Genomic DNA, 27,502 nt, shown 5'->3' on the forward strand with positions numbered 1-27,502 from the left:
CTTTTCTTTCTCACTTCCTTCTTTAATTGGGATAGAAAGGGAGTTTTTCCTCTCCTTGATTTAAAAAAAAATTCATGGGACACCTGGGTGGCTCAGTGAGTTAAGCGCTGCCTTCTGCTCAGGTCATGATCTCAGGGTCCTGGGATAGGCCTGCATCTGCCCAGCAGGGAGCCTGCTTCCTCCTCTCTCTCTCTCTGCCTGCCTCTCTGCCTACTTGTGATCTCTCTCTGTCAAGTAAATAAATAAAATCTTTACAAAAAAATAAAAAATAAAAAATAAAAATAAATAAGTAAAAAGTAAAAAACAATTCATGTTCATGAAAAAAAAAAACTGAAAATTAAAAAAAAAACCTCAAACAACCACTGTTCATCCACACAGAGAGAATAATCATTGTTAACATTTTTGTGAATTTTTAAATCTTTTTTATAAACAAAACATATTTTAAAAGAGCATTTGTTTATAGATATGTCTCACAGTCTGCCTATTTCAATGAATGATATATTGTAAGCATTTTTGTTATTAAATATTTTGTTTCTTAAAGGTTTTTGGTAGTCAGAGTAATATTTTACTTTTAATTTTAATTCTAAGTTGCATTTTTACTTCATTTGCAATACTTTCTTGTGCTATAATTTGGAAAAACACAAAACAGATTTAGAGCACTCCCTATACAGAAAACTGGCTTTCTGGAGTTTCAGAGTAAATTCTAAAACAAAAACAAAACCTAGATGCAGGGGCGCCTGGGTGGCTCAGTGGGTTAAAGCCTCTGCCTTCAGCTCAGGTCATAATCCCAGGGTCCTGGGATCGAGTCCCGCATCAGGTTCTCTGCTCAGCAGGGAGCCTGCTTCCTCCTCTCTCTCTGCCTGCCTTTCTGCCTACTTGTGATCTCAGTCAAATAAATAAATAAATCTTTAAAAAAAAAAAAAAAAAAAACCTAGATGCATTTTGTCTTTAGTCATATGTAAATCAGTCAAGTCACTTTACAGTTCTAACTACTTAAGTTTCATATCAAGCTACTATTCTTACAAAAATTAAAACATACACAAATGTCCTTTTAGTTAAATTTCATCTGATCAATCAAAATTCCCAAATCTTCATGTGCTTCTTGATATGACTACTATTACAAATTTGAACTTCTTCTTTGTTTTTTTAATATTTTATTTATTTATTTGACAGAGATCACAAGGAGTCAGAAAGGCAGGCAGAGAGAGAGGAGGAAGCAGACTCCCCACAGAGCAGAGAGCTGGATGTGGGACTCGATCCCAGGACCCTGGGATCATGACCTGAGCCGAAGGCAGAGGCTTTAAACCACTGAGCCACCCAGGCGCCCCTTTTCTTTCTTTTTTTTTTAAAGGGATTTATTTATTTAAAGATTTCTTTTTTTTTTTTTTAAAGATTTTCTTTATTTATTTGACAGACAGAGATCACAAGCAGGCAGAGAGGCAGGTGGGGGGGGGTGCGGAGCAGACTCCCTGCTGAGCAGAGAGCCGGATGAAGGGCTCCATTCCACAACCCTGAGATCATGACCTGAGCCGAAGGCAGAGTCTTAACCCACTGAGCCACCCAGGTGCCCCTCTCCAAATTACGTTAAAGTGAAGTTTACATTACATAAAATCATTCATTTTAAAGTGAACTATTCAGTGGCAGTTAGTACATTTACAATGTTGTACAACTACCTCTAATTCCAAATCATTCCCACCACCCCAAAGGAAAACCCTATAGCTATTATACAATTTCTCCTCATTTCCAGGTCCTACCCCTACTATCAGGCCCCTGACCCTGGTAATATTCTACTTGTGCTCTATTTCTATGGCTGAAACCTATTCTGCTTATTGCATATAAATGGAATCATGCAATACCTGGCCTTTGTATCTGGCTTCTTTCACTTGACATGTTTTCAGAGTTCATCCCCATGGTAGTAGATATCAGTATTTCATTCCTTTTTATGGCTAATATTTTTTCATTGAGTGTGTGTGTATGTGTGTATGCATATATAGAGAGCAATTTATTCATCAAGTCAACCATTAATTGACCTTTGAATTGTTTCTACTTTCAGACTATAATAAACAGTACTGCTATGAACATTTTTGTACTGGTATTTGTTTGAGCCCCTCTTCTCAATTCTTTTGGGTATAAACCTAGGAGAACTGCTGGATCACATGGTAATTTTATGCTTAACATTTTGAGAGACTGCCAAGCTATTTTCTACAGCAGATGAACCATTTTACATTCAATTTCCCTAATGGTTAATAGTGTTGAGCATGTGTTCACAAGCTTATTGGCCATTGGTATATCTTCTGAAATGTCGCTCAAGTCCCTTACGTCTTTTATCTATCTATCTATCTATTTATTTATTTATTTTTAGGGTGGGTTCCACAGCATAGAATGGAGCTCAACCAGGGCTAGAACTCACAACCCTGAGATCAAGATTCAGATGCTTAACCGACTAAGCCACCCAGGTCCCCCCCTTCCCCCATTTTTAAATTGTGTTTTTTTTTTAATGTTGCTTTATGAGGTTTTTATTTTTTGAGAGGTTTTTTGAGTTTTTAAAAAATACATTCTGGATATATAAATACTGAGATATATGATTTGCAAATATTACCCTCTTTCTATATGTTGCCTTTTTGCTCTCATGATAATGCTCCCTGAAGTGCAAAAGTTTTTAATTTTGATATCAAATGTATTCATTTTTTCTTTTGTTGCTTATGCTTTTAGTATCATATGTAAGAATCCACTGCCAAATCCAAGGTCACAAAGATTAACCCCTCTGACTTCTTTAAAGAACTTTATAGTTTCAGCTCTTATATTTAGGTCATTCATCACTTTCAGTTAACTGGAAATAGTGTCAGGTAGGGGTCCAACTTCATTGCTTTGCATATCGCTATCCAGTTTTCCCAGTAACATTTGTTGGAGACTATTCTTTCACTACTGAATGGTTTTAACACCTTTGTCAAAAATCAGTTGGCCACAGATGCTTGGATTTCTGGACTTTAAATTCTATTCCATTGATCTCTATGCCTTTCCTTTGCCAATTCCACAGTTTTCATTACTGTACCTTTTTAAGATGTTTCAAACTAGGAAGTGTGAGCTTTCCAACTTTGTTCACCCTTTTTGAGACTGCTTTGCATTTTACTCATTTATATTGTTCATTGTCTCTTTTTCCTCCCCCCAACACAAACTCTATTAGGATGTGAATTTTTTGTCCACCTCTGCACCCCAGCACATAGAGTTAAAGCCTAGCATGTAGCAGGTGTTTAGTATTTGCTAAAGGAATGAATGGGCTCTTGAGAAGATAGAATCATTCACAGCTCCCAGAAAAGCGTGGGGGTGGGAGGAGGAGAGGTGAGGAGAGGAAGAGATAACCATGGTTGAGCAATTCTGGTCAAAGAAGAGTTGAAAGGGCAGGAAGGAGGGGCGACTTAAGGCCTCAGGCTCCAGTGCCAAGGGACCCTTTCGAAACCATACTGGCAGGAGGGCATGGGCAGCAGTAACCATTCTAGTGTATGAGTCAGTCGTCAGCAATTCAAATGTACTAAATCTAAAAATCATGTAGTTAATATCATGTTGAACATTTTATATTTTTTGAAGATAAGATGAAACAGAATGAATAACCATGAATTGTTTTCTGTGAACTGAAAGGACAAATAGCTTTTGCATCTTATCTCAAGAGTCTGCACAGCTTTTAGCATATGTAAATAAGTACTGTTGATAAGTTAATGTAATTTCACAATCATATCACACAACATTCCTTGAAATGTAAAAGTACCATACTGACCTTTAAAAAAAATTTGAACAAAATCTTAAATAAATACATCTATCACATTTAGTCAAATGAAATAACTGGGTAGTGACATCAGCAAGTCTGAACACTATTGTTACTAATGGGACCCAAGCCAGTGAATAAAGAGCAGAGCTAGAGTACATGTAGAACAGCTCACGATAAATGCATTGGCAAATTTTCTTTGGTGTTTTTTTTTTTTTTTCCAAAGATTTTATTTATTTATTTGACAGAGAGAAATCACAAGTAGATGGAGAGGCAGGAGAGAGAGAGAGAGGGAAGCAGGAGAGAGAGAGAGGGAAGCAGGCTCCCTGCTGAGCAGAGAGCCCGATACGGGACTCGATCCCAGGACCCTGAGATCATGACCTGAGCCGAAGGCAGCGGCTTAACCCACTGAGCCACCCAGGCGTCCCTTCTTTGGTGTTTGTTACTTTTTTCAATTTGCAAAATTTTTAAAATGTAAATCATTAAGGAAGGATGAAGAGATCATTCCTCTTGAATATATATTATATAAACTGCCACTGAATAATTGCATTTTTCTTACATAATAGCAAATACTGCTGCCTTGAGATTAAACAATATATGCCACTCCACAAATAAAGCCATATGGTTCCATCTGTTTCTAGGTTCCATTACAGTACACCTACTGGTAAAAAAAAAAAACAAAAAAAACTGTTAACCACATGATGCAAATATGCCTCTTATTTAACCTGTTAAAAATCAACAAAGTGTTATCAATATAATTTGGCAGAGTTTGACTTATTAGGGGATTTAGATATGCATCTCCTTATCCTCTTGGCGCTGATGATGATTTAACACAATATGTGAAATATATAAACTAGCACTAAAACTGCATATCTCTGGGATTTGCCAGGTGCTAATTGCTCTACTCATGCCTCAGGGAAAATGCACAATTGCCCCAGGCAATCATCCTAGGTTTAATTACCATCCGGGAGTTTTATTCCCTGGACAGCAGTGACAGCCTGGAGAGAGTTTTGCCTCAACTTGGTCTTCATCTTAGCAACTAAAAAAAAAGACCATGGGGCAGTTCACCACCACCCCTACAAAATCCACTCCAGCAGGCGAAATTGCTATTTCTCCTTCAAATGCAGCTCGGGTCTTGTAGGCCTCTGTGACTTCCCCAGACAGAATGCTCCTCTCAGTCAGTACCTTACACACATGACGATTTTCACTTTGGATCATAACTTGTCTGTTCAGATATCTCTCTTCTATTAAATGGCAGAGTCTTTAAGAACTTGACTGTCTTGTTCACCTGTGTAGCACCAATGTTTTGCCTAAGATTGGCACTTAATAAATATTTATTACTAATTATGTTAAATGACCTTTATTATGTTATATCACCTAGTGCCGATGACTGGGAAATAGTAGATATTTAATAAATTTTAACTACCAGAAAATTTCTTCCTCTCCTGTACTCAAAATTTCGCTTTCTTTTTTCCCCCCACCTTTTCATCACCATTCTGCTGTTAGAACTCAGCTCAGGCTCTCATCACCCTAGACTACTGGTTCTCTCTGAGGGATGACTTACTCCCTGTGAGTCTCTTGGCCATGTCTGGAGACATTTCTGGCTCCACAAGTTGGCTGGAAAGAGAGGGGCCCACTGGCATCCAGGGCATAGAGGCCAGAGACGCTGCTAAACATCTCAGAGAACAGCTCCCATAACAAAGAATTGTCTTGCCCCCAGTGCCAGGAGACACTGCTAGATTTTTATTTCTGGTCATTCCCCTCTAATCCTGTTCTTTCTCTCCTCTAATCTATTCTTCCTATAATCTCCATTGATTGAGATATAATTGACATAAAGCATTATATTCATTTCAGATGTACAACACAGTAATTCAATATTGTATATATTACAAACTGATCACAGTAAGCACAGTTGACATCTGTCACCAGTTTTTTCTTGTGATGTAACTTTTAAGATCGACTCTCTTAGCAACATTCAAATATAGAATACAGTATTAACTATCTCACCATTCCGTTCCATTCCATGATTTATTTTACAACAGGAAGTTTCTACCTTTTGGGCCCCTTCACCCATTTTGACCACATCACATCCCCAGCCTCCAGCAACCACATATCTATTCTATAAACCCGGCTTTTGGTTTTTTTTTTTTTAAGATTCTATTTATAAGTGAGACTAAAAATATCTATCATCCTTTTCTTGTTCAAAAGGTCTTAAATTTTTTTTAATGTCCTTAGTTTTTGGTTTAGTTGTTTCTGGAGTTTCAACACTATCAATATATCAATATGTCAAAAGTGGAACTAGAACCAAGTCTTAAAAATTCCTATTTCTCATGTAGGTGTTTTACAACTCTCATGAACATTTTTAAATAAGGAGGACACTGAGGGGAAAAAAACAGACTCTAAAAGATGACAGCTAATTTTTCTTCAGTGATCCAAATTTCTAAACCTACAAAGGCCAAACCTCCCTTCTAATTTCATTTGCAGTTTAAATGCTGTTTCACTGGAAGTTATACCACACACTGAATTGTGATCTCTTATCCTGGCTAGATATCCTCTAATCTAACCTTGATTTGTTCAAAATTAATGTGATCTACGGCTGGTAGGCTTTAAAAGCAAAGAATTTTTTAAAAAATATGTGATTCCCTCCATTTATATGACCACATGTTGTGAATTAATTCTTCAATGTAAAAAATCACATACAGAAGTAGGTGGAAAATATATTTACAAGATGTTTTAGAAATTTTCCATTCAAAATAACATTCCATGTAACTCATATAGCTGATAAGGATTTACATCCTGAATATATAAAGAACTCTTTTAACTCAACAACCAAAAAACAAACAGTATAATTCAAAAGTGGACAAAGCACTAGGAATAGACTTTTCTCCAAAGAAGATATATAAATGGTCAACAATATGATTGCATGATAACATCAATAGTCATTAGGGAAACGCAAATCTAAACCACAATGAGATACTACTTCATAATCATTAGGATAGCTATGATCAACAAAACAGAAACTTATTATAAGTCTTGGCAAGGATATGGAAAATGACAATCTTTGTGTATTGTTAGTGAGAATAAGAAATGGCTCAGACACTGTGTCAAACAGTTTGGCAGCTCCTCAAAAATTAAATGTAGGATTACCAAATGACCCAGTAATTGCACTCCTAGATATATACACACAAAATAACTGAAAACAGGTATTCAGATGCTTGTACACCAGTATTCACAGTAGTATTACTCACGACAGCCAAAAGGAGGGAAACAACCTAAGTGTCCATGAACAGATGACCGGATAAACAAAATGTGGTAGATATGCACCAAGCAATAATATTCAGCTTTAAAAAGGAAGGAAATTCTGATACAGGCTACATAATGAATAAAATTTGAAGAAGTTATACTAATAAAATGAGCTAGACACAAAAAAGCAAATTTTGTTTGACTCCACTTATATTAGGTAACTAGGATAGGCAGGTTTATGAAGATCTAAAGTAGAACAGAGGTTACTAGGAACTCGGAGAAAGGGGAATGGGGAGTTCTGTTAAATGGAGACAGAGTTACAGCGTGGGAGGGTGAAAAGGTTCTGGAGAAGGCTGGTAGTGATAGCTGCACAATAATGTTATGAATTTAATGCTACTGATTTGTATACTTAAATGGTAAAAATGGTAAATTTTATGTATTTTTACCACAATAAAGAAAAGCCTTACTCCAAATGTTATAACAATTTGCTTCATCACTACCTTCAAGGGATTTTACAAATAATGTCTCCCTCTACAAAAACCTGAGGGTATTTTTTTTTTAAATCTAATTTCGAGATGGAAAATAATGTGCCATTGGTACAAGGAATCCTTGAAAGAAATTAAAATCCCCCATAACATAAAATGCTAGGAAATCACACACACCCCAGGCCCAATTATATAGGATAATCTCCTTCCAAAGCCCATACTCAGTGAAAGACAAGCACAGTTTTGTACACTCTCTGGCATTCTGCCTGCCTTTCAGATCCTTTCTTCCACTTAATGCTGATTCATGTAAACATATCAATTTTCTTTGATGGCCATAGCTTAGGAGAGAAAGGAAGTACTATTTTTAAAGTATCATTTGCTTCTACCCTAAGAAAAAAGGGAAAATACGAACAATGTCCAGAAAGCTTATTTTTAAAATGAAGTGTATTTTTTATCCCAGAACCAGCCAATACCAATTTTGCATAGTATCAATCAACATTATTGAGCTTTATTTTCTTGGAATTTATATTATTTTTGTAATATAAACTATAAAATTCCTTGAAAACAAATAATTGCGTTCAACAAACATCCACAGATTCAACTGTGAGCATTCTGAAAGAAAGCAGAAATCTCAATCTTTCCATGCACCAATACATCTGATGTGTATTTATTAAAGATTTTTTTTTTTAAAGATTTTATTTATCAGACAGAGAGAGAGGGAAAGAGAGCGAGCACAGGCAGACAGAATGGCAGGCAGAGGCAGAGGGAGAAGCAGGCTCCCTGCTGAGCGAGGAGCCCGATGTGGGACTCGATTCCAGGACGCTGGGATCATGACCTGAGCCGAAGGCAGCTGCTTAACCAACTGAGCCACCCAGGCGTCCCTAAAGATTTTCTTTTTATGAGAGATTTATTTATTTGAAAAAGAGAGAGCCTGAGTGTGGGGCGGCAATGGAGAAGGAGGGGAGGAGGTGAGTAAGGAGGTAGGGGAAGGGGAGACAAGCAGTTCTGCACTAAGCAGGCAGCCTGAGGCTTGATCTCAAGACCCTGAGATCAAGACCTGAGCCAAAATCAGGAGTCCAATGCTTAACCAACTGAGCCAGGTACCCCACACCTGACATTTAAAGTTGTAATAAAATCTACTAATAGTCCAAAATCTATATGACTTCAAATCCATTAGGAAGTCCACAGATTTTGAAATTCACTCTTTCATAAAACTTTACGATCCCTCCTGGAATAGAAATGTAACAGAATCTACTGCAAGAAAATATTCTTGGGTTAATAAATTTATCCTATAATACACAACTAAGTACAAGAATATCTGAAGCTAATTTTTATCCTCATTTCTGGATTTGGATTAACTGTGGCCCAGTGTCACTACGTAATGACTGCAAGGGTCACATTCAATAAAAGCCCACGAATATATCAAAAACCTCATAATGCCTAACGCACACACGCAATCTCATTTTATTTTATTTTTATTTTTTAAAGATTTTATTTATTTGACAGAGAGAGACACAGCGAGAGAGGGAACACAAGTAGGGGGAGTGGGAAAGGGGGAATGTGAGACTCGATCCCGGGACCCCTGGATTACAACGTGATCCGAAGGCAGATGCTTAATGACTGAGCCACATCCATGCGCCCTATGTAATCTCATTTTAAAACAGAAGTCCAAAAAACACTTTTTATGTTAATACTGAATTTCACATAAAACAAAAGTCCCTGACTAAAAATGATGTGTTCTGACTAAACCCAGACAGGGTTACCGTGCTAGGCAGGCTTGTACTCATGACAGGAAGTCCTGAGGCTGGTGTCACCGGCATTTATACTTAATAAGCCACTGGGAAAGTTTTGATTTACATTCACCTAAATCCCTGGGATACGGTTCTCTCAACCACTCCTCTAGTTTGATTTTTCAGCTAGAATGTCAATGCTGACTGGACATTATTTCTTAAGTTTCAGTGGAAATTTAGAATTATTTTTTAAAATAAAGACTGGGGCATCTGGATGGCTCAATGGGTTAAAGCCTCTGCCTTCGGCTCAGGTCATGATCCCAGGGTCCTGGGATCAAGCACCGCCTCGGGCTCTCTGCTCAGCAGGGAGCCTGCTGTCTCCTCTCTCTCTCTCTGCCTACCTCTCTGCCTACTTGTGATCTCTGTCAAATAAATAAATAAAATATTTTTAAAAATACATTTAAGGGCGCCTGGGTGGCTCAGTGGGTTAAGCCACTGCCTTCGGCTCAGGTCATGATCTCGGGGTCCTGGGATCGAGTCCCGCATCAGGCTCTCTGCTGGGCAGGGAGCCTGCTTCCTCCTCTCTCTCTCCGCCTGCCTCTCTGCCTGCTTGTGATCTCTGTCTGTCAAATAAATAAATAAAATCTTTAAAAAAAAAAAAAAAAAAAAAAAAATACATTTAAAAAATAAAAAATAGGGACGCCTGGGTGGCTCAGTTGGTTAAACAGCTGCCTTTGGCTTGGGTCATGATCCCAGCATCATGGGATCGAGTCCCACAAGGGGTTCCTTGCTCCGCAGGGAGCCTGCTTCTCCCTCTGACTCTGCCTGCCACTCTGCCTATGCTCGCTCTCGCTCTCTCTGACAAATAAATAAAATCTTTAAAAATAAATAAATAAAAAATAAATAAAGAGAATTTTTTTATTGTTGCAGAGTACCACTTCTTTTGGAGACAGAATTATGATTCTTTTGCCTGTTTGATATTTTATTTATGACAAATGTCGTGAAAGGAAAGAGGAATAGACATTAGAGCAGCAAACAGGGGATCTAACAAACATGCCTAATCATTTGGGCCGCTTTTAAAGTAGATTCAGAATGCTATAAATTTTTTTTAAAGTAGTATTCTCAATATTTAGAACATGATTAAGGGCACCTGGGTGGCTCAATCATTAAGTGTCATGATCCCAGTGTCCTGGGATCGAGGCCTGCATTGAGCTCCCTGCTTAACCAGAGGCCTACTTCTCCCTGTCCTGCTCCCTCTGCTTGTATTTCCTCTCTCGCTATGTCTCTCTCCATCAAATAAATAAATAAAAGCCTAAAAAAAAAAAAAATTAAGGGTAAGTAACTCATAAGACTTTTGTAAGAGAACATCAACACTGTCTTGAAAAGGTTACTGCCTAAGTTTCTAGCATTCCATACTACGTTCTTCTCATTGTCAGCATATGTTTGGAGATATTATATACCACCCCACAAATGTGGTATTTTATTATTCAAGTTTAAAAGGGCCCACAAGGTAACTAGTGTCTCCAGGAACAGGATGCAACATGATATAATGAATATTTGGGCAAAGAAGACTTGAGTCTGAATGCTAGCTCCATCACTAAGTGTGACCGTTAAGTAATTAACCACTTTGATCCTGTTTCCTCTGCTGCAAAACTGGAACAAAAATTATTACTTTTCGTACTGAAAGGAAGCATGCAAAAACAGTCTGAAAACTGTAAATTAATGTAACGATAACTATTTTTTATTATTAACAAGTAGTTCTACTTCTGCTTATTCCTCCTACATGCCTTATTATAGAAGTAAAGGTGCCAAAAAAGAAGAAAGGAAGAAAGATAAAGTAAAACAACCTCAAAGAAAGATCAGAGGCAAAAAAAGGAAAAAAAGAGGATCAATGTTCACATAAAAAGAAAAACAGTATCTCAACATACTAGCATTGCATTAGGAATCAAACTTATTATTATTTATTTAATGGCATCATTTTCTGCCTACTCAGCATGAAATGCTACTATTCACCCAGCAGGGCTAGGGGACAGATATTTCTGAGGCCATAATTTATACTTTCTATATAGTTCTGAGGGAGAAGGCGAGAAGATAAATAGACCCTGAGAGACATGAGGTGATCACTGTATAAAATCTGACTATCCAGCAGTTCCACCTGTGCAAAACCTAACTGAGAACAAGCAACAAGCAAATGTCTACCTGCCAAAGGAGGTCTTACGGAGTCTGCACAGAAAAGCTCACATAGGACCTACTTGCAACTGCCTTTGGCTACATTTAAACAAGCATGTTTATATGATTTCCAAGTTTACAGCACACTAGAGCAGCACACTGGGAGAAGGATGAGGAGATGCTCCTGGGGGCACGTGACAGCAAAATGAAATCAAAGCTGGCAGCTGGACCCCAAGGGAAGGGACCAAAACAAGCCAAACCAAACCAAACTGACAAACAGAAGAACTACTGAAAAACAGACAGCAGGTCTCAGAAGTACAAGAGTTTGAGGTCACTGGATCTGGGAACGACCAGACCTTCCTTCCAGCTCCAGCCTTGCTTACCGAGCAATTTGTAAACGGTGTTCTTCAGAAATCTGGAGACCGCAGAGAGACTCGGTCAGACGCAGCAGCAAGACAGCAGGGCAGAGCTGGACTCCAGGGGGAGGGCAAAGCTCTCGACTTTGTCCCTCTGCAGATGCCACCATCCACCAAAGCAGCCCTCTTCATTCAGCTTTACTTAATGAGGCTTCTTTGATAAAAGGGCCCTGTTGACTCAAAAAAAAAAAAAAATTTTTTTTTTTTTTAAAATTAAAATTTGACCACCACTGACTTCTACACTCCAGGATCCTTAAATGCAATACATTCATTCCAATGTAGTAATGAACTCCATGCCAAGACCTGGGGAGAGGGAGGGATGGACAGACAGAGCAGAGAGGACTTGAAGGGTAGTAAAACCATTCTGTATAACACTACACTTGCCTGAGCAAGAAAAAGACTCAGAAAAACCCCAGGGAAATCTTCTTCCTCAAGGCCACATTCAATAGGTCATTAAATCCCCTGGATGGACCCTCCCACATATTTCCGTAGCTATGCCCCATCCTGGACATCCCTCATGAGTATGTCCTTCTGGGCCTCCCCACATCCACTCACCCCCAAGAAAGTACCCTCCCCGTTGGGCCACTATTGCCCTGTCTTTCCAAGTCCAGAGCAGATCCTGTCACACTTTTTAGTGACGTATCTTGCTGTGAGACCGAAGCAGAATGGGACGGAAACTATTTCTAGGGCTTGGGATTAAAAGTGTTGTATTTGTGCTTTAGAATGTTTGTCACATACATGTAGGGGTACCTGGGTGGCTCAGTGGGTTAAAGCCTCTGTCTTCAGCTCAGGTCATGCTCCCAGGGTCCTGGGATTGAGCCCCACACCAGGCTCTCTGCTCAGCAGGGAGCCTGCTTCCCCATCTCTCTGCCTGCCTTACTCTCTGCCTACTTGTGATCTGTCTGTCAAATAAATAAATAAAATCTTTAAAAATAAAATAAAATGTTTGTCACATACATGCATATATAGAATTGTCCAATTTCTTTTTTTTTTCTGAAGATTTTATTTTAAGTAATCTCTATACCCAATGTGGGGCCCCAACTCACAGCCCCAAAATCAAGAGTTGCATGCTCCACTGACTAAACCAGCCAGGCACTCTGTCTCCAAATTTCTACTATGCGCATGCATTTATATATTTTACATGGAAACCACCCATCCCCCCACCTCCAAAAAAAACAAAAACAAAAACAAAAAAACAGTATCCTGGGTAAGAGTTAGTACTTTTAACATCACTTTCAAACCAGGCTCTTCAAAATCTTTCTCCTCAAACTACATTCTCTGTCTCATCAATCCTCATTCCTTTTGTCTTCACTGCCTCCCCTCTGCCCTGGGACCTGTGCATAGTGACATCCTGGAAACCTCCCCACGGCCCCAGGCAGCAGCGTTAATGAGCTATCCACAGCTCTTCTGGGCTTCCACAGCACCCGGCATATATATACCTTCTTGAAAGCACAGAGGACACTTGCTTCTTTATATTTGTTACTTGTTTTCCCCAGAGACACCCAGCTCCTAGGGAAAACCCCAGGCTATGCCACAGAATGGTCTGAATTGCGTAACGCTAGGTTTGGCATACAATAAATGCTGCATGAATGAAGGTAATATTGTTATTATCAATAACAATATCTACTGTATTATTAAGGCCTATGTAATTGGGCTACCTTTCGACCTACAGCTCACTGCTTTGCTAATGTAAGATAACAAACTCCTGGGACAGGTAGAACCATATAATGCATTTCCTCCTTCCTGTGCATAGTCTTTCTACTTAAGGTGCTGTCATATTGCACACTGACCTGTATGGAAACACCTGCAAAGTGTGAAATGGCTATAAATAATATTTTAAATTATTTTTTTAAATGGCGTGTGGGTAACTTTTAAAGTTTTACTGATGCATGTGTGTTGTGGGAGGTTGAGTTTCCTGACCAAGAGCTGCTTGAGTGGTGGAGATTATAAACAGAGGGAAAAGAATCACTGATAACTGTGTTCAAGATTGCTCTTTGGGAAAGTTCAGATTTTTAATTGCCAAAGACATTCATGCAGCAGTGCAGATGGTGTGTCAACCGCCATCTCACCAGCTTTGCTAGGTGTCCATGTGGCCATTTAGAAGCACCACGCCCCTTCCATTGGTCTCTAATCTCCTTCACACACACATCTGATGATGTGATTCACCCGTTCAAACCCTTTGGGGATTTCTCTTTTGCCCACAGGTTAAAATTTAATAGTTTTCTCTTGCTTACAGAGTAAAATCCAAATGCCTAACCCTTCCTTCTGCCTTCTTCTACAGTATCTTAGGGAAGAGAGAGGACGGTGGTTGAAGGAAGAAATGAAATCGAGCAAGAATCAGCAATGAGCCAGACATCTATGCTAGATGCTGGCCCCTTCTCTTTCTGATAGTACAGTTGTAGAGACAGGAGTGGAGACAGAATCTAAACACATTAATGCCAGACAGGTGATAGATTACAACTGCTATTAAAAGGACCAGGGGTGACTTCCTGTAGGAGGGGCCATGCACGCTCACTCTTGAGCCAGTAGAGGTTAAGAGGGAAAACCAGAGAAGCAAAGGCTCTTGTCCCCACAGACACATTAGTACAATTCCAGGCCCAGGGATGTCTTCAGCATCCTTCACTTCTAAACAAGGACCTGGTGCAACAATCTCTATTCCCCTTACACTTTGTATTTCACTTTTATTTTGACTCCTAAAACCCCATATGGGACCACTATAATTATCCTTGTCATGGGTGATTCAAAATACACACACAGTAAAAATGGAATTCTAACCAGGAAAAATATACAGAAATCCAAATAGATTGCCCCCCTTTTTTTGCATAAAGAAACTACTGGGTAAATATTTTGATATTTGCTTTCCTGATCTCTCTCTTTCTAATTAGGCTATGAAATCCTGATTTTATTTTCCTTTGGTACTTTATTTTGTTAATGGTCCTTAGGGTTAGGGGCCTTCTAGGCAGTGCAATTACTCAAGGCACAGAGTAAACAATGATTGAATGAATAAAACTATATAAGCTGCTCAGATTTTATCTAACTTTCTAGTGTAATGACTACATCAACAAAATCACATTTTAAAACCCTAAACATAATCCATACAATGTCTTGAAAAAAAATGTGTATTTGCAGTCAGCTTAAATTAATGACAACAGAAAGGAAGTGCCACTCCTTTGAAGTAACACCTAGGCACTGACTTGCCATTGTTTGCAAACATAGCCCACACCTAATGACTGCTTTGTGTCAACACAATTAACCAAGAAGCCCTAAGGGAAGCATTTCTGTACACAAAGGTTTCTCTTTGACAAACACCTGATCTAATTTTTGCTCCCAGAAATGAATTTCTACTACCACCACATAACAAGGAAAGAATAATATCAATGCATCAGCAAGTTAAGGAAAACCACAGGAGAACTAAAATCTCTTTAGCTTCAACACATTTTCGCATCTTCCACATTCACTGGCTTCTAATAGTCACTCATATCATTAATCAAACCATTAATCATAACTAACAATAATCCCATATCATTCTTCATAACCATTAATCACCAGCAGTGCCATTTTGTGAACATGTTGTGCCAATTTCTGGGGAGTCATTTGGAAACTGGAATTCATTTTTCCAGACAAACAATGTTCTGAGTGCTGATTAGATTCCCTGGCCAGCCCACTGAGACCCTCTGAACTCCTAATTAGCCTCTAATACTGCTGACACCAGCCTAAATAAGCAATGTCAGTCTTCGGCAGGAGTAAGCTTGTCCAAGCTAAGGTGTCTCGAATCCTTACAACTACCCCAATGCACAAGATTTTCAATGAACGCTTTTTCCTACGCAGTCAAACTCCAGTTCTCTCCTGTGTGATTCCCCGCAAAGAAAAAAAGGAATATGGGAATATGGATTAATGGATTTAGAGTGAAGTGTGAAGAGAAGTCAAACATTCTACCATGAGATGGAAAACTCTGATGGAATCTGTGAATCCTTCTTGAAGTTATTTTCTGAAATGTGTGGCTCCCAAGTCAGTTAAATTTAGATACAAGAATTCAGAAAGCAACTCCCAGCACTTCAGTTGAATTTCACCATCCATCAAACTCTCCATTAAAAAAAAAAAAAAAAAATCTGCAAATCTGCTCCAGACCTTCCACAACCCACAAGTACTTAAGTTAAAAATCTTTCACGCCTCTTCTGATAAATGGTCCCAAACGACAGTTCCACATCAATCTCTTACCCTACCCATGTCACAATGTCTGCATTTCATCAAATCAAATCAAAACATACAGTTACATACACACTAACTAAAGCAACTCAACATTTGACCAGCTTCCGAGCAATTTAACAGATTAAAAAAGAAAAATATTAGGCTACATGGAAAATGATATTCCTTGGGATAAAGCAGAGTTGGGATCAAGCGAGCTCATGGCCCAGCCTAGCTGAGGAAGCACCCTCAGAAGCAGTGAATGTTAGCTGTTGCTACTCAGTGTTCACACTTCCACTACTCCCAAAGCCTCCCTCTAGATTGTTCCTGAAGCAATCTCTAATGTCAAGCCATCTGGGTGGCCCCCAGAACACACGCTCACTTTACAGATTATTTGTGCAGTGGTTGAAAACTGGAGTTTTCTCCAGGTCATTAGAGTTCTGGGATGAATGGTCATCCTTAGTGATGTCAGTGTTTATAAGTCCAAGACTACTTTTCACTAAACCCATTTCATGACTGAGGAATACATGTTTTCCATGTATAGTCCTTCAAAATTAAATTTGAAAAAGGGGAAGGGGAAGTGATCAAATATTAAATTTCCCTATGTGGAAATTCATATACTAAAGCAATGCCACCAGTGATATCTGGTAATCAGAATAAAAAAGAGAGAAAAAAATTGACATTTAATACTACCCCCCCCCCAAGAAAGAAATCAGAATTGTCTTTATAGGAAAAATCAGACTTTGTAGGACTCCTTTACATTTATTTTATGGGTTAAATTTTTATCTTTGAATTAAATAGGGTTAGAGAATGAAGGGGAAGAACCAAAATCTTTTCAATGTTTATGACTTCTAAAATGATACAGAACATACACATTTATACTTTGTTTCTTACTGTTTCTGCATTTCATCTTAAGTTATAAATTTAAATTTTATGTCAGAGTCTCTTTGAATCTCAGAAAATTGGTTTTGAGTTGATTAGACTTCCCAACTAAAACTGTAAAATTGAATGTATTATAGGGGCATGATATTTATACACAAATTATATTTTTATATTACACTATCTCTATTAATTCTGAGTCACTTAACAGAATATGACGTATTTTAAGAAATGATTTAGTATCGTTTATTAACACAATGAGCACGGAACAGAAAGGAGAGTCAGTTCTCTAACAAGGCTGATTGATAAGACTCTTTATACAACCAACCTGACCTAAACAGAAATTCATCTCAGTAGCGGTCTGCTTTTTCTTTTGTGACCATAGTTTGAAACATATACATTAAAAATGGTATCAATTTTTATGTGGCTATGGGGTTGGGGAGAGGGGTTAGCATATCCTGTTCACGATTTTCTGTGGAATTACATTAGAGTTTCATTGTGGTAGTCATATCACATCAAAATCTGGGGTTTTTGTTTTTGTTGTTGGGTCTTTTTTTTCCTAAATGGTTTCCATTGTGTCTTTAGTGAATCTGATATGGAAAATTGCTAATGCAATAAGAGTATCACATAAGCTTTCCTGACTATAATGCTCAGCCACAATATTCAGAAGAGGCTTGACTGAACTGGAGGCTTTTCAGGGCCAGCTCTCCACAGCCTCTGAACAAAGTCCTCAGCTCAAGTTCAACACTGGCTTCTTGAAAGATGCACCGCTAAGACGTACTGTATGGGGGAAACTCTTTTACAGATTTTATTTCAGAAGAAAAAACAAACAAACATGGGTTCAGTGAAAGATGTGTCACTTAATTACTATTTATTGACTGAGCACTATGCTAGGCACTGTGGGCGGCATTAAGGGAAAGGAAAAGATGAAGCATGGTCCCTTCCTTCACAGATCTTGAGAGCATTGACTAGCAGAAATAAATTAGCACATGAGTAACTTCATATAAGACGAGACGGAGCAAGAGTGGAAAATGCAGAGGCATAGCAGCTCAAAGGAGGAGACATCTGAGACCGGAACCATAAAAAAGTTCGTGAAGGCTGCACCTGGACAGGACCACAGAACATGAGGAAGATGCAGCCATCCCTTAGGATCTGATGCTACGCTGGGAAGCAGGGGATGGCATTTTAGGCCTTAGCATGAGTACAGATGCAGAGAAGAAAAAAGACAGGGCATGACGGGAAATTATAATATTATAATTTATTATTATAATGAATTATAATAATTTAATGACAGCTTGAAATCTAGAAGGAGGGGTAAGAGCAACCTGGAAAAGTGGTCTGGGGCAGCTGGAGGCTGCCACCAAAGGAGAGTAGTACAGGGTGTTCAGGATGGTTTGGGGTGCAAGTGTCAGGATGCATTTCTTTGCGAAGATTAACACCCAGCTTGCACGGGTATAATGGCTTCTAATACTAACAGATATTGTGAAATCTTAACAACATTAGTTAGCACACGTTCCTTGAGACACAATTTACAGGAATATTTATTTTAAAAGGCTAGTTTATTGCTAAGGGATAACTGTTTATTTTTTGTTATGTGACCACTCACAACATGGACATTCATGAGCTTAACAGAAAAAAAAAATCTATAAAGCATACTGAAACTGTTATAACTACTCATGAATTCATTGTTTGCCTGTTTTGTTTTGTTTGCGTTAGAATAACTTTTCAACTCACTAGCAACAGTAACCAAGGAAATAAAAATCCAACAACCTAAAATTACAACTGTTTGAAGAGATTCATGCTTTCAATGTACTGCTATATTTATTCTTTTATTCTGGACACTTCCTTGTTTCTGAATTCCTCTCCAAATGTTAGAAACAATAACAAAATCTGCATTAAGGTTTGATAGAAGCTTAAAATGTAATTAGTATGTTTTGCAAATTTTAAGTCTTCATTTTCTGTAACATTTACCTTCCCTTAAAGCAAAATACATTCTTTGAATATGTATTATTTCTGACATAATAAAGCAGTAGATGATGAAATTGCTGTTTTCTTTATTGCAAAGGGAATGTTAGATATAAACTAGTTAGTTGCCTACATGCTATAGTGACCACTCCTGAGACATGAGCTCTCCAATTTGGCAAAGGAAATCGCACTCTCATTAATCAGAATTAAACTGTTTGTAACCCTGAAAATGAATATTTTAATCTTTATGAAATAATTTCTTCACAGATTTTTTTTCTCCTCCAGCTGACCACATGGACAGAAAAGATAAATAATTTTGCCCGTTGTTTATTACTTATAGATATCTTTGGCAAGGTTTCATTTAAAAAACAAAACAAAACAAGAAAACCTCTTCTTTCTCATTCCATGTCTTGGGCAATCAGGGATGCAGTAGTTGATATCTGTAAACATTCTCTGATTAGCCATTAACTGAAGATATAGAAGTAAAAGAAAAATATTTTAGAGGGAGAAAAGTCTAATAGTTCATGTTGACTCTAAGACACTGATGACAAAGGTGTGGGAATTACAAAGTACTTAGGGGTTTAACCTAAAATTTGTTTATACCCTTGATCTTCAGTAAACACTGTACTGATAAAAATGAGTTTGTTCAGGTCAAGAATATGTTGACATTCTCTTAAACATAGCTTAAAACCACAGAGCTGAAGCATAAAACAACTCAGACAAAGATAGCCAGTCAAGCATAAAAATGGGAGTTGGTTGTGTCAGAAGAGATTAAGAGGCTCAAGGCTGTCTGCTGAAGACAGTTGTCCTACCATCAATGAAGACAATTATTATCACTACAAGTTCCTTTTCTGATATATTATTTTAAACTTTTGTCATATTATATTTTAAATGTTCCTTATTTATAAACAATTACATCATTTTCTTATCTGCAGTGTCCTTCTTGGACAACCACAAATTTGAAAACAGTCCAAAATCTTGTTCATGATTTCCTACAAGCATAGAAAGACTCACTTACTGAATGTGGAGTTTGGAGAATGTGTTTGGGCTTTACTTTTACTTCCTTTTTAAATATAGATCGCTATTTTAAAAATATAAACATCCAATGGCATTCTCTCACACCGGCAGGACTCCTAAGACAGAAGATCTGTTTGTAGCATGAACATTTCACTCCCTCAGAAGGATGCCCTCAAAGCTGTGCTCAGTTACGGCCAAGGAGATAGCATTATTAAATGCCATATGACTTGACAGTTATCCTCTATTATTCCTGCTAAACCACACTTCCAAAAGATCATCCGAGAAATCTGGCAAACCACTGTAATGACACTTGTAAATTGGATCCATTAAAAGCAATCCACAGTGTCCTGTGGGTGTGCATCCGACTGTTAATTACTGGGTAAATAATGTACATGCAATTTTATTCCGAAACTAGATATACATTATTCGTAGGCTATTTCTCAGAAGTACCAGTTCCAACCCAGAAACAAGTCAACGGAGGATTTCTAAATTATCCTTTGAAATTTCCACTGTCAAGGGTGGGGAGGAGGAAGGAATAGGAACGGGAAGAATTGTCAGCGATTAGCCATCCATAAAAATGTTTTCCCCGCGCTCCTCCTTCCGATCACAATGCTGGCGTCAGTTAGTCTCCTGTATCTGTTCCCCACCTCGCCCCCCTCCCCTCTGCGGAGAGCTGGCACCGAATGGCAGGCGAAGGAAAAGACAAACATCCCAGCTCCCAACACAATCCAAGCGCTAGCCCGGAGACACTTGAACATTCCTAACTTTTTTTTTTCTTCCCACTTCGCGTGCCTCAAAGGTAAGCAGAGTGAAAAAGCCTACGAAACAGAAGGCCAGGGAGGCCAGCTGAGTCACAATTACTACCCCCACCCCGATTTCTCCACTGCCCCCCCCCCACTTTCGGCCACAACAAATGGTTACTCAGCTCTGAGTCTGGGTCTCCGCGGCGCCTGTCCTCGGTGCTCGACCCCCGCGCGGTGCCCACTCCGGGCGCCGGAGAGCTAGCGCGCATCCCTGCCCACGCCCTGGGCCACAGCACCGCTCGGCCGGCGCCCCCGCCGCGGGACCAGCATCCTCCTACAGGTCCCAGGTGCCCGCTGCCCGGGCGGCTGCGGCGGCGGGGAGGGCGCGCGGCCAACTCTCCGGTGCTGTCCCCTCCGGCCCCACCCCACCCCAAACAGGCTTCGCCAAGAAATGCGGGGATGGAGAGTACAAAGAACCCAAGCCACACACCAAAGGGCCTCGGAGACTTCCCTCGGGGAAGAACAACTTAGCCGCACAAGCACACACACACGCGCGCGCGCGCACTCGTCCAGCGCGCGCTGGGGAGGGCATCTCTTACCTGTCCCCACGATGCCACTCATCCCTCCCCCCACCCCAGGTCCGGCTCCCCACCCCACCCCCCGCCGTGGGTCCCCAGCCGCCCGCTCCAAGCGCCGCGCACTCACTGCGTGGCTGCGCGCGCTCAGCGGCTGCAGGGCCCGGCGGCGGCGGGGACCGAGACAGCGGCTGCGGCGGCGGCGGCGGCGGCGGCGGCCCCAGCCGGCGTCAGTCAGACTGGAGCCGCGAAGCCTCATCGCCCGTATTAGTGCGCCGACCTGGAAAGCGGCCAGGAGCCCTGCGCACGGGTCCGCCCCCGCCCGCCGCCGCGCGCCCTGGCCGCTCCGGGAGCCCGCGAGACGGGGGGAGCGCGGCCACGTGCGCGGAAACTTGCGGCGGGGGCGCTTCGGCGCGGCCCTGCGCTGCCTCCCGGTCCTCCTGCGGGACCCCACGCCAGCCTCTGTGGGTGACTAAGCCCCGCTGGAGGGCCGCGGTGGGGAGGATCCAGCCAGCCGGGTCACCTCGCGTCTCTCGCTCTTCTGCCACCCCTGAGATTTCTTGAGTCTGCCTGGAGCCTGAGGCCAAGGAGTGCTGTTACCAGAGCAAGAGATACAAGATCAACAAATCGGTTTGAACCGGCCCCCCGCCCCAGACTTATTTCTGACACGTTTCTGGGCCCTGATGGTTACTGTTACTTGCCATTTATTGCTTACTAGCTTTTCAGGCTAAAGGGATCCTTACATCCTTACACCAGTTGCGTTTGCACTGGCTTGGGCGGAAGAAAATCTACTCACTGTGAGTGGTGAGTGATGGTAAAAACTAGTCATGTAATTATGTGGATTGTCACTTCTTTTTGTGTATTTATTTGCTTAACAGACTAGCATATAATACCTAGTATTATCTAATCTAATAAAGATAGAATCCTGTGGGTGCTGAACAACGTTAGTGTACAAACTTCTTGCCTCAGATCCTGGCTACCCCCTAGATAACCTGCTTTTTTAGGTCACTGTGGACTCCTAGAACTCACTCAGAATATATTTAGGCAGTGCCACAAACATACTGATAGCCTTTGATTCCCCATCACCTAGTTCCTCTTCATGGAAAACGCATTTAACAGCAGAGGCAAAGGTAACATTAAGCGACAAGAAGACAGTATTCCCTTTGCTCCTGTGTATAGGAAAATTGGTCCTCCATGTAATGTAAATGCAAGGCTTTGAATTGACCTGCTTGTTTCTAGTTCTCAAAGCACTGCACTTTCTTCCCCCAGCAGATACTATTTTTGCATTACCATACTGTTGCGGTTGAGCAATGACCTTGTTTAAAACAGCGTTTGTGGTTGAACCTTAAACTGGAGTTTAAGTCCTTATTCTACACCTGGCCCATTTACCTTTACCTCTGCTCCAGGTTGGGTGTTAAGTTTGAAAATGCTGAGGGTGTGCAACACCAGGAGACATTTGGACAGCTTAAAAACTACAGGTTACACTTGATGTGCACTTTACGGCACATCAACTAATTAGATCTCAGGACTAGTGACCTTGTGGCTCACGTTGTTTTTTGTTTTGTTTTCAATGTTACTGAGAAAAGAAATGGCCCAGTCACTATTTCAGTTTCTGTATGTGCATTAAACAATGCAGAGGACACAATGCAGAGCAAGAAATTATAACCTCCGCAATGCTAGCTCATGCTTCTGGCATGGAGTCTTTTTAAGTTCACAGAATTCTCTTGGCTCTTGGCAGGACTTGAATTTGCAGATTCTTTGAGTGTGTGTAGTCTGCTTTTTCTGTACATTTTCATTTACATACCAAGAAATTTTGGCATTTAAAAGTTAGCCTGTCACTTATACAATTCCTATCATTTATTTCTGAAACCTAATATAGAAAGTTAATCTATGGGGCGCCCGGGTGGCTCAGTGGGTTGAGCCTCTGCCTTCAGCTCTGGTCGTGATCTCGGGGTCCTGGGGTCGAGCCCCGCATCGGGCTCTCTGTTCAGCGGGGAACCTGCTTCCCCCCTCCCCCCACCTACTTGTGATCTCTCTCTCTGTCAAATAAATAAATAAATAAAAAGAAAGTTAATCTATTATATACAAGAACAGTAAGATCTGGTGAGTTCCAAGGAGAAAAGGCCCACTCCAGGAAAGAAGGCTCAGTGTTGGACACTCCATTTTTCAGATGCTGACTATCCATGTAATTGAAAATCCAGACTCTGCTAGATTTTTTTCTTCTTGGTTTCTTGATTAGCTGTAATCTTAGGCTGACTAGAACTTACACCAGAAAACTATGTGATGGGAATCATAGGACGGGTGAGACTCAGTCACAGGTTGTGATTTAGTGGAATCTCCAGTAAAATATTGGTTCAAGACCTGAAAACCATGGTGAAACTAAGCTCCCCGCTTTCTGAACTGCAAGGACTTGATGCAACCTGAGCTCCCGCCACAGCCTCATTTCATGTGTTAAGATGCTCAGCGTAGGATGTGATTGTGACAAAGGTTGTAGTAATCCATGGATACAAAGATTCCACTTTGCTCATCTGCTGTACCTGATGTTTGATCTAGCACTGTGGTCCTACTCAGAGCCATAACTAGGAATTGTGGCCTACACACCCCTCCCACTTCTAGTTTCTTTTATACATTTCATTTGTAATTCTGTCTTAACCCTGTACTTTTTTGACTCCACTTTGAACTTTTTTTCAAGCCATTATTCAGTCCATAGCCAGCTTTTTTTTTTTTTTAAGATTTTATTTATTTATTTGACAGAGAGAGATCACAAGTAGGCATAGAGGCAGGCAGAGAGAGAGAGAGAGAGGAGGAAGCAGGCTCCCCGCTGAGCAGAGAGCCCGATGCGGGACTCGATCCCAGGACCCTGAGATCATGACCTGAGCCGAAGGCAGCGGCTTAACCCACTGAGCCACTCAGGCGCCCAGTCCATAGCCAGTTTTAAACACTTTCCTGAGCACAGGTGCCTGGACTAATCACATGAACGCAGAGCGCTGGTCCTAAGGAAACTAGGTCTCACTAGGAAAGACACACATATCAATGATTATCATACAGTAACCCTGTGTGTCATTTAGGGGTGAAGGCACAAGGGAGGTGTCAGGGAGTCTTCACAGAAATGAAATTTCAGCTACATCTGGAGAAGTGAATATGATTGACCACTAGCTCATAGTCAAAGAGCCCCCTATATGCATAGTCTGGGGGGATTCAGCTCTGTAGATGCTTTCTTTGCAGCAGAGTGCAGCTGCATTGGAAAGGCAGCCCAGAATGCCTACTATGTGCAGAATAGTAGGTCTACATATGAAAACCTCAGTGTTCCTAAGAGAATGGTCAAACTTGTTGGATAAATAGGAAAAACAATGTTAGTAGATCAGATGAGTTCAGGCAAGTCAAGGTGGTATGGCCATAGACAGAATAATATTGTTAGGAATATCACCAAATAAGTATTTTGGGATACTTATTTGGGACAAGGGAGTCCTAAAGCATCTTAATTTGGTGGTGAAGAGTGAAAGCTATCTCCTGTTGTGATCTTCTCCCTGCAAGGACCAGGTTAGTCTTTATGCATGTCACCTTGTTTCCCCTTCATAACATCTCAGGATGAGAATTATTATCCCATTTTGCGGTTGAGGAAACTGAGGCATAACCAAATGTCCCCAAGTGTCTGACTCAGAATTCACGCTCCAGTCTGCCTGACTCCAAAGTCCACACATTTAACCACTACACCTCATGTCTTCCTGGTACTTGAAGTTGAATTGAAAAGTGATCTAATTCATCCATTCATTCAAGTTGTTGCTTAGTAACATGTTCTTTAGGGACTAGAAGAGACTGAATTTTTTTTTTCTTTAAATCTTCTTAACCATTTTAAGAATACAGTTTAGTAGAGTTAAGTATATTCACACTGTTGTGCAACAGATCTTTAGAACTCTTCATTTTGCAAAATTGATCATTCATAACCATTAAGTACTATTTCCTCTCTTCAGCTTCCCCACCCAGCCCTTGGCAACCACTTTTCTACCTCCTATTTCTATAATTTTGACTATTTCAGATACTTCATAGAAGTGGTATTATATTGTGTTTGTCTTTCTGTGACTGGCTTATTCACTTAGCATAAGGTCCTCGAGGTTTATCCATGTTGTAGGACAGGTTTTCCTTCTGTAGGTCTCCATAATATTCCACTGTATAGATATACCACATCTTCTTTACCCGGTTTATCAGTCAGTGGCTTCCACCTCCTGGTTAATGTGAATAATGCTGCAGTGAACATGGGTGTGCAAATACCTCTTTTAAATCCCGTTTTGAATTCTTTGGATTCTTTTGGGTATATACCCAGACATGGGACTGCTGGATCATATGATAATTCTGTTTTTAATTTTTGAGGACCCTCCATATTGTTTCCCATTTGTCTGCACCATTTTACATTACCACCAACAATACACAAGAGTTTCAATTTCTCTGCATCCTTGCCAACACTTGTTACTTCCTTTTCTTTTAATAGTGGCAATCTTGGGATGCCTGGGTGGTTCAGTCGGCTAAGCGGCTGCTTTCAGCTCCAGTCATGATTCCAGTGTCCTGGGATCGAGTCCCAGAATGGGCTCCTTGCTTGACAGGGAGCCTGCTTCTCCTTCTGCTTCTGCCTGCCTGTGCGTGCTCTCTCTCTCTATCTCTGACAAATAAATAAATTTTTATTTATTTGACAGACAGAGATCACAAGTACGCAGAGAGGCAGACAGTGAGAAAGGAAGGGAAGCAGGCTCCCCACTGAGCAGAGAGCCCGATGTGAGCTCAATCCCAGGACCCTGGGATCATGACCTGAGCCGAAGGCAGAGGCTTTAACACCCTGAGCCACCCAGGTGCCCCAATAAATAAAATCTTAAAAAAAAAAAAAATGACCATCTTAATGAGTATGATGTGATACCTTACTGGGATTTTGATTTGTCTTGCTCTTAATTTTAGTAATGTTCAGTATCTTTTCGTATGCTTGTTGGCCATTTGTGTATCTTCTTTGGAGAATCATTTATTCTTTTTTTTTTTTTAAGATTTTATTTATTTATCAGAGAGAGGGGGGGAGCGAGCACAGGCAGACAGAATGGCAGGCAGAAGCAGAGGGAGAAACAGGCTCCCCGCTGAGCAAGGAGCCCAATGTGGGACTCGATCCCAGGACGCTGGGATCATGACCCAAGCCGAAGGCAGCTGCCCAACCAATTGAGCCACCCAGGCGTCCCAGAATCATTTATTGTTTTGACCATTTTTTAAAAGAGCTATTTTTTTTCCCAATGGGTTGTGGGAGTTTCTTATATAATTTGCAAATATTTTCTCCCCTTCTGTAGTTTGACCTTGCACTCCTTTGATGAACAGAAATTTTTAAGTTTGATGATGTCACATTTTGCTTTTGTTGTCTGTATTTTCAGTGTCCATTTGTTAGTCTCCACTGCTAGTATATATAAGTAAATTGATAATGATATGTTTATCTTATATCCTGAGACCTTGCTGAACTCACTTGTTAGTTCTGGGATTTTTTTTTTTCTTTTTTTTAAAGATTCCTTGGGATTTTTTCATGTAAACAATGACTCATGTCATCTACAAATATGGACGGTTTTATTTTATTTAAACAATGACTCATGTCATCTACAAATATGGACAGTTTTATTTCCTACTTTCCCACCTATATCCTTTTCCCCTTTTTCTTGCCTTATTGCGTTGATTAGAACTTTCAGAACTATACTTAATAACAGTGATGAAAGTGGGCAGCCTTGCTTTTTCCTGACTTTAGAACAAAGCATTATTATTTTTTTTTTGCTATTACATTTTATTTTTTAGATTTTACTTATTTGAGAGAAAGAGAGAGAGAGAGCAGAAGGGAGAGGGTCAGAGGGAGAAGCAGACTCCCTGCAAGGAGTCTGATGCAGACTCCGTCCCGGGACTCCATACTGAAACTCCAGGTTCATAACCTGAGCCTAAGGCAGTCGCTTAACAAACTGAGCCACCCAGGCGTCCCCACTATTACATTTAATGTTATCTGTAGATGTCAATTCACTTTATCAAATTGAGGAAGTTCCCTTCTAGTCCTGTTTTTCTGAGGGCTTTTATCATGAATGGATGTTGAACTTTACATTTTTTTCTGAAATAATTGATAAATAATTTTTCTTTTTCATGTATTATGATGTATTATAATTTTATTATACACAGTGTATTACATTGATTGATTTTCAAATATTGATCCACTCTTGCATCCCTGTAATAAGCCACACTTGATCATGGTGTGTAATTTTTTTTACATACAGAAGAATTTTATTAGGTAATATCTTACTAAGGATTTTTGTGTCTATATTCATAAAAGATATTGT

At 40.1% G+C, this 27,502-nt stretch overlaps 1 protein-coding gene across 1 annotated transcript in view; it reads right to left on the minus strand.

The window, feature by feature from the left end:
• Nucleotides 1-17,281, minus strand: part of SMAD9 (SMAD family member 9) — a 69,213-nt gene extending 51,932 nt beyond the window's left edge. Inside the window, 2 exon segments of the mRNA XM_082700481.1 lie at nucleotides 11,771-11,980; nucleotides 12,542-17,281. The gene's annotated coding sequence lies outside the window, so the exon portion shown is untranslated.
• Between the last annotated feature and the right edge of the window lie 10,221 nt (nucleotides 17,282-27,502).

Source organism: Mustela nivalis, assembly GCF_964662115.1.
Source record: "Mustela nivalis genome assembly, chromosome: 15".
NCBI classification, from domain to species: Eukaryota; Metazoa; Chordata; class Mammalia; order Carnivora; family Mustelidae; genus Mustela; species Mustela nivalis.